Below are 8,236 nucleotides of genomic sequence, written 5' to 3'. Positions count from 1 at the left end.
ATGGCCATTGAAGTTAATATAAAATCATGTGGGCTACAGGTAGAGATATCACCCAAGCTCCCTGATCTCCTGAGAACCATAGAAGCTTGCCCTGTCTAAGGGAGAGAGGTACCTGAAAAAGCCTAATGAAGACTAGGGGGCTGTACCAGATGAAAAAAATAAGTTTGCCATGGAGTCACTGAGCAGAAAGGGGTCATGATGGGAAAGAGACCATTATGGGCCCAGAGCAAATTCTACCCCTTCCCCTGCTTTGTATTTGACTTCTAACTGGATGTCTTTAAACTTAAACTTTATTAAAGGGTAAAGGACCAGCATGTACAAAAATATTTATAGTAGGTTTTTTTTTTTTTTTGCAGTGTCCAAGAATTGATTGAGGGGATGCCCATCACTTGGGGAAAAGTTGAACAAGTTGTGGTATATGAATGTTATGTTATGTTATTGTTTCATAAGAAATGATGAGCAGGCACATTTCAGAAAAACCAGGAAAGACTTAGATGAGCTGATGCTGAGTGAAATGAGTAGAACCAGGAGAACATTGTACATAGCAACAGCAACATTGTGTGATGAACAGCTTTGATAGACTTAGCTCTTCTCGGGAATATAATAATCTAAGACAATTTCAAGACACACAATTGAAAATGCTATCCACATCCACAGAAAGAAGTATGGAGTCTGAATACAAATCAAAGCATACTATTTTCTCTTTTTTTTTTCTTTTTTCTTTCTTATGGTTTTTTCCCTTTTGTACTGATTCTCCTTTCACAACATGGCTACTGTGGAAATATGTTTGATATGATTATACATGTAAAGTCTGTGTCAGATAGCTTACTGTCTTGCAGAGGGGGTAGGGGAAAGGATGAGAAATTTAGAACTCAAAATCTTATAACAGTTAATATTGAAAAGTAAAAAAGAAATTTAAAAACTTAAAATTTATTGACAGTGGTGCAGGATACCAAGGCTATATTATACATTTTTGCCTCCATCATCCTCAAATGTGACTACACAGTATCCACTCAGTTGCAGGATGTGGTAGTCATCTGGCATTTCAAGTTCTTCTGCAAGAACCTATATCAGTAAGTACTGCAAAATACACAGGGGGACCTGCTAGCACAGGTTCTTAGATCTGAATTCATAAAAGGAAAGGCAACTCTTGAGGGGTTAACAATCACTTTACTCAAGCACAGATATCAGGAAAAATAAAAATCACAATTTCAGAGAAAATACAGAGAAATCAGAGAAATCAAAAGTCAATAGACATGCTTCCCAAATATCTGACCATTACATACATACACAGTTACCAGAGAGGGAACCATCAACTTCTGGGTTTTAGCCAGAGGGCTCCTTAGTGACTTCCCAGAGACTCTTCCAGTTAGAAAGTAAAGTAAAACCTCACCCTCAGAGTATTTATATGCTTTGTAGAACCAGAGCATAACCCTCTGACCCACTGCCTCAATAGAAAAAAAAAGTACTTGAGAGCTTCCTACAAAACAGCTCTTCAAATCAAGCTTACCACAATGGGCAAGCCCATCAATGGATGGGAAAGATCCTCCTTAATCACATTATTCAATCAGGGGCACTTTTAGTAACACAAAAACAGCAAAAGATCCTATTTTACTTGCCGTTGCAGAACCCAACCCAATCCTAGATTACTACTCTGAATAATCAAATCTTGCCATTATTGAGGCAATGTGGTAGGACCGTAGAGCTTAATATTGTGCCATCAAGATTCCAGGGCAAAACACCTCAAGAGACTCAGACAAGTAAATGAGAATCATTGTTCCCTACTGGCTGACAGTGATCTTGATTATGGAGTCATCCTCCTGATTGTGCTTGTCAGTGTGTGCTGGTGCTAGTGCTGTCCCACATGTTGCTGCTACTATGTCTACTGTCTCTACTGTTCAACTTGGTGCTTCTGTCCCATGAAGCCCTGGCCCAGCTCTGGTAGAGAGGGTAGGTTTGGACAGTGATCCCTGAGATGTTTGTAATACCCTTCTACTGGGTTGCTTACAGGAGTTCCCAAGTTTCATATTACCATATGAACCTGCGGCTGTGGAAAAATTTTTCTCCACAGGCCTGCTTCCTTCAAATGCCAGCGTGCCTGACACCAACGCTTCCCATGTCACCAATGGAGGATTGGAGTGCTTAGAGAAGGAACTACAGAAATTTAACCCTGCCTAGTCCCTCCCACCAGACCACAAAGCAAGAGCTGGCCATCACTACAGCATGTTGCCCTCCCTGGGTGTAGAAATCATGCAATACAGCATTATCCACCTTCTAACCCTCCCCACATTGGTTAGATACCTCCCACCTCCCAGAGGACCACTCAATCATCTCACCAGCATGGGTTTCTTCAGTTTTCCAGGGGATGTTGGGCTCTCATGGAGGTAAAGAAAGAGAAATTGCAGAATCATGACTCTGAATCCCACTGAGAATTCTTGGAACCATGACCAAAACCTCAGAGCATAGAGGCTGTGAAAACTATAAAAATACAAGCCAGCTGAAAACCAGAGAAGAAGTCTTACTCATTTTCTGGCCATCCTCTGATAGGCTGAGTCATGATGAGTCCTATTTCTGAGAGGACCAATAAGACCTCAACTATCCCATACAATGTAGCCTTTCTTCAGGGAGCAATCACTGAGTTGGCCAAAGGGAGAGATGCTACAGGCAATACAGGTGTCAATACCAAAGTTCCTTCCCACAGCCCCATCTTATCACAACTCTTGGGGTTCAGAAGAATAGAAAGAACAGCAGCATTGTCAAGGTTGGAAAGTCCACTGTTCTCTTTAACCCCCAAATTGGCCAAAAGTGAATATTGAGCTATCACTCACTAGAAGTCATTCCAGGGTAGAATGGCAGGAAAAAGGGAATTTGGGAAGGTATTTCATGAGAGAAACCTTCCTTTGAGGAAACAGTATCATCATACAATTCCTTTTATGTCTTTGACTGCTCAACCATGAGGGAAATAATTAGTTTTCTGATTAAGAAGCTCTTATGTTTCTGATCATGTGCTTCTGGACTGGACTCCAGAAACCAAGATTACGTGGCATGATGGAATGAATCTACTATATTTGACCACAGGTTTGTACTTTTTTCATTCAATAAGCAGTTATTAAGTGCCTACATTGTGCCAGCTATTGTTCTAGGAAGTGGTGATACAAAGGCAAAATAAATCAGTTGATTCCTATTGTGTCTTTTAGGGGAAGCTAAGTGGTTCAGGACACTGTGTTTAGAGTTCTGGGCCAAGAGTAAGGAGTACTTGAATTCAAATGGAGTCTCAGACACTTACTGGCTGTGTTATCTTAAGCATGTCAGTAAACTCTATTTGCCTCAGTTTCTTCATCTGTAAAATGAGCTGTAGAAGGAAATGGCAAACCACTTTAGTATCTCTGTCTGGAACCTGAAAGAATAAGACACAACCGAAAAATGGGTAAACAAAAATATCTTTTAGAGGCACAATGCTAGGCACTGAGGATTCAAAGAGAGATGTTAATGAACATATATTTCCTCCTAAGAACTCAGCTTCATGAGTCTTAAACTCAGTGACATTCATCAGAACTAAGAGTTACTAGGTGGGGAGGCAGAACCAAGATGGCTGAGTGACAGTACAGCCTTGCTAGGGGTCTCCCCTGAAACACAGCCAAATATCTGCAAAAAAATTAAACAAATTCTAGAACTCCAGAACCCACAGAATGACAGATTGAAGCAAATTTCCAGCCCAAGAAAGCCTGGAATGCCTCCAGGAAATATCTATCCCAGACAAGATAGATTTTCATACCAAATTGAGTGTGCATGTTATTGTCTCCTTAAGTCAAATGTGATGATAATCAGGTTCACGCTTTCCTTCTCACTTTTCCCATCTTCCTCTTCATTGAAAAAGCTTTTTATTGCCTCTTTTATGTGAGATATTTTGCCCCATTCTATTTCTCTCTTTCTCCTTCCAATATATTCCTCTCTTAACTCTTTATTTTTTAGATATCATCCCTTCCTTTACAACTCACCCTGTGCCCTCCATCTATATGTGTATAATCCCTCCAACTACTCTAATACTGAGAAAAGTCTCAAGAGTTACAAATACAAGCTTTCCATGTAGGAATGTAAACAGTTCAAATTTAGTAAATCCCTTATGATTTCTCTTTCCTGTTTACCTTTTCATGCTTCTCTTGATTCTTATGGTTGAAAGTTAAATTTTCAATTCAAGTCTGGTTATTTCAACAAGAATACGTGAAAGTCCTTTATTTCCTTGAATGATCATTTTTCCTCCTGAAGTATAATACTCAGTATTGCTATGTAGGTGATTCTTGGTTTTAATCCTAGCTCCTTTGACTTCTGGAATATCATATTCCAAGCCCTGTGATCCCTTGCTGTAGAAGCTGCTAGATCTTGTGCAATCCTGGTTGTATTTCCACAATACTTGAATTGCTTCTTTCTGGCTGTTTGCAATATTTTATCTTTGACCTGGGAGCATAGAAATCTGGCTACAATTTCCTTGGAATTTTCCTTTTGGGATCAGTGATCAGTGAATTCTTTTAATATCTATTTTACCATCTGCTTCTATAATATCAGGACACTTTTTCTTGATTACTTCTTGAAAGATGAAGTCTAAGCTCATTTTTGATCATGGCTTTCAGGTGGGCCAATACTTTTTAAATTGTCTCTTCTGTATTTATTATCCAGGTCAGTTGTTTTTTTCCAGTGAAATATTTCACATTTTCTTCCATTTTTTCATTTCTTTTGTTTTGTTTTATAAATTCTTGATTTTTCATAAGCTTCTGTCTGCTCCATTCTAATCTTTAAGGAATTGTTTTCTTCGTTGAGATATTGGACATCCTTTTCCATCTGGCCAATTCAGCTTTTTAGGCCATTTTTCTCCTTTTAGGGTTCTTGGATTTCTTTTACCGCTTGAGTTAGTCTATTTTTTAAAGTACTATTTTTCTTCAGCATTTTTGGGGTCTCTTTTAGGAAGCCAGTTGACTCATTTTTCATTATTTTCTTGCATCCCTCTCATTTCCCTTACAAATTTTTGCCCTTCTTTTTTTACTTGATTTTCAAAATCCTTTTTTAGCTCTTCCATGCATGGCTTGAAATCAATTAATAGTTTTCATGAAGGTTTTGGATGTGGGAGCTTTGACTTAGTTGTCTTCTGTTTGAATACTTTGGTCTTCCTTGCCAAACTACTAACATCCTATCGTCTAATCCTTTTTCTGATCTTTGCTCATTTCTCCAGCTACTTACGTGACCTTTGAGCTCTTTGTTGAGGTGGTTCTCTGCTTCCAGTGGAGATGGAGCTATACTGTCAGCTACTTGATCCCCACCACAATTTGTAGGCCTCAGGCTCTAGAAATAGCTGCTGCTGCTTCTGCTGCCACTGTTTCTGACCTTGCTGCTGCTGTTGTGACCTCCTCCTCCATGGACTTCTCTACCTGCTCTGCCACCCTGAGGCTGGGGCCTGACCACTCTACTCTCTCACACAGGTCCCACAGGTTTTTTCCACTGACCTCCTAATTTGTCTTGGGTATTTTGGGGTTGCAAAGTCTGGAGACTAGCACAGGTTTCCAATATTTTGTCCCCCTGAGGCCTGCTCATGTCCCATCTATACCAGTGTGGCCCACACTGGACTATGCTCTGGGAGCCAAGATGGCAGAGAGATCTGTAAATGATCTCCCCATCACCTTATTCACCTTGAAAAACCCAGAGACTATTTACCCAGGAAAATATCCTGGAATGGTGAGATCAGCTGAAGGGAAAACAGTCTCTTAGCCCAATAAGTTAGAAAAATCTCAAAGGGGTTCCCTCTTGCTGTGGCTGAAGGGGACCAGTGCAGGACTGGAGTTTTCACAGACAGCCCCACCTCAGAACCAGGAGGAGATCCTGAGCCCCAGGGGTGTGGAGCCTGTAAGTGCCAAAACCAGGAGCCCAGGTGTGCCTTAGCACAGCTAAGGCATTCAATAAGACACTAATACAGATGAGGTTCACCAACTGCTGAGCCAGCCTGTTCTCTAGCTCAGAAGAGGAGACCTTTTATGGCTAGACCACACCTCATCAACACCTCAAGCAGTGAGCTCTGGGGCATCTCTGGGGAAACTCAACGAGACTTCACCTGGCCTCTACTTTAGTACAGCAGCCAGCTCAGCACAAGGTAAGCTGAAACATTCTAGCTTTTAGCTGAAAGAACCAGAGACCACAATAAACAAAACCTCAAGTTATCAGCACAAGAAGTGTGGGACAGAGCCCCCTGTTCCCCAGAAGCAGAGATGCACTTTAAAAGCCAGAAAGAAGGTGATCATGAGCAAGAGGCAAACCAGAAAAGACAAGATCATAGAATCTTACTATGAGGACAAAGTCCAAAAAATGAGTACAGCAGAGGTCAGTGTTGAGACTGTACTCTCATCTGAAACCTCAAAGGGAATATAAACTGGTCACAAGGCAAAGAACATTCTTGGAAGAACTCAAGAAGGATTTTAAAAACCAAATTAGAGAGGTAGAAGAAAAACTGAACAATTATTTTAAAGACACAAAAAAAGAATTCACTGAAGAGAACAGCTCCTGAGAAAGGAAAATTTCATAAATGGAGAAGGAAGTACAAAATCTGACTGGAGAAAGTAGCTCATTAAAAGGAACAATTGGGCAAATGGAAAAGTAGACACAAAAGTTAACCGAAGAAAATAAACTATTAAAAATTACAATTGGACAAGTCTAAGCTAATGACTCTATGAGACATCAAGAATCAGTCAAACAGAATCTAAAGAATGAAAAGATAGAAGAAAATGTAAAATATCTCATTGGAAAAAAAAAAAAAAACAATTGACTTGTGAAAGCGATCCAGGAGAAAAAAATTTAAGAATTGATTGGTCTATTGGAAATCCATGATGAAAAAAGATAGCCTGGACAATATCTTATAAGAAAACATTAGGGAAAACTGCCCTGAAGTCCTAGATCCAAATAGTCATCTAAAGAATCCACTGATCACCTCCTGAAAGAGATCCATAATTGAAAACAGGAAGGACTATTTTTGTCAAATTCCAGAACAATCAAGTTAAGAAAATATGACATCTAGCCAGAAAGAAACAATTCAAATATCTAGGACCTATACAGGATCTTGAAGCTCCTGCATTAAAAGATCAGGACATATTGGAATATTATGTTCTGTAAGGCAAAGGAGATTATACTACAACCAAGGACCAATTACACAACAAAACTGAGCAGAATATTTCAGGTAAGGAGATGAAAATTCGATGAAAAAAGGGAATTCTAGACCTTCCTGATAAAAAGACCAGAGCTCAATGGGAAATTTGGTCTTCAAATACAAGTCTCAAGAGAGGCATATAAAAGAAAACAGGGGCAAAAACTTTGTTATTCAAAATGGGCAAACTGTTTACATACCCATAAGGGAAGATGATATTTGTTAATCTTGAGAATTGTATATTTATTATGATATTTAAAAGGGATATACATAGACATTGGGGGCATGTATAAATTACATGACGCAGTGATAAAAACAAGAGATTTAAGGGTGTAAAAGGATTGCAATGGAAGATATGAAAAGAGGAGGAGGGAAAAAGATAAATTAAATCACAGGAAAAATGACAAATACATATCACAGTAGAGGGAAAGAAGGGAGGGAGATGAACACTGGGATTTACTTTCATCTGATTTGTTTCAAGGAGGGAACAAAAAAATCAGTAAAGTATAGAAATCTAACTTGGCCTATAGGCAGTATGAGGGTAAAGAGGAAAGAAAAGGGAGGGGAGGCTAAAAGGTGGGGAAGAAGTAGTAAGGAAAAAGTGGAATAAAAGAGAGGGGGGTTGATAGAAAGGAGTGAAGATTGAGGGAGATGGTGGTCAAAAATTAAAGCTTTATTATGGATGGAAAGGGAAAAAGAAGAATTAAAAGCATAAATGGGGAAATAGAATGGAAAGGAAGACACAGGTAATAATAATAACTGTTATTGTGAATAAAATGAACTCTCCCATGAATTGGAGGGAGATAGAAGAATGAATTAAAAACCATAATCCAACAATATATTGTTTATAATAAACCTGTGAAACAAGGGGATACACACCAGGTAAACGTAAAAGTTGGAACAAAGTATATTGTTCTTCATCTGATGTAAACAAAGCAGGTGTAACAATCCTAATTTCAGACAAAGCAAAGAGAGAAATCTAATTCAAAGAGATAAAGAAGGAAACTATATCCACTAAAAGGCACCATAGAGAACAAACCAATATCATTACTAAAT

At 39.0% G+C, this 8,236-nt stretch overlaps 1 pseudogene; it reads left to right on the top strand.

Moving 5' to 3' along the window:
* The first annotated feature begins 1,713 nt into the window (after positions 1–1,713).
* Positions 1,714–2,463, top strand: LOC140512093 (immunoglobulin-like domain-containing receptor 1 pseudogene; annotated as a pseudogene).
* The last annotated feature ends 5,773 nt before the right edge of the window (positions 2,464–8,236 follow it).

The sequence above is a fragment of the Notamacropus eugenii genome, chromosome 6 (genome assembly GCF_028372415.1).
Source record: "Notamacropus eugenii isolate mMacEug1 chromosome 6, mMacEug1.pri_v2, whole genome shotgun sequence".
Lineage (NCBI taxonomy): Eukaryota > Metazoa > Chordata > Mammalia > Diprotodontia > Macropodidae > Notamacropus > Notamacropus eugenii.
The sequence above is the reverse complement of the archived record's forward strand: the minus strand, read 5'-3'. Positions and strand labels throughout refer to the sequence as shown.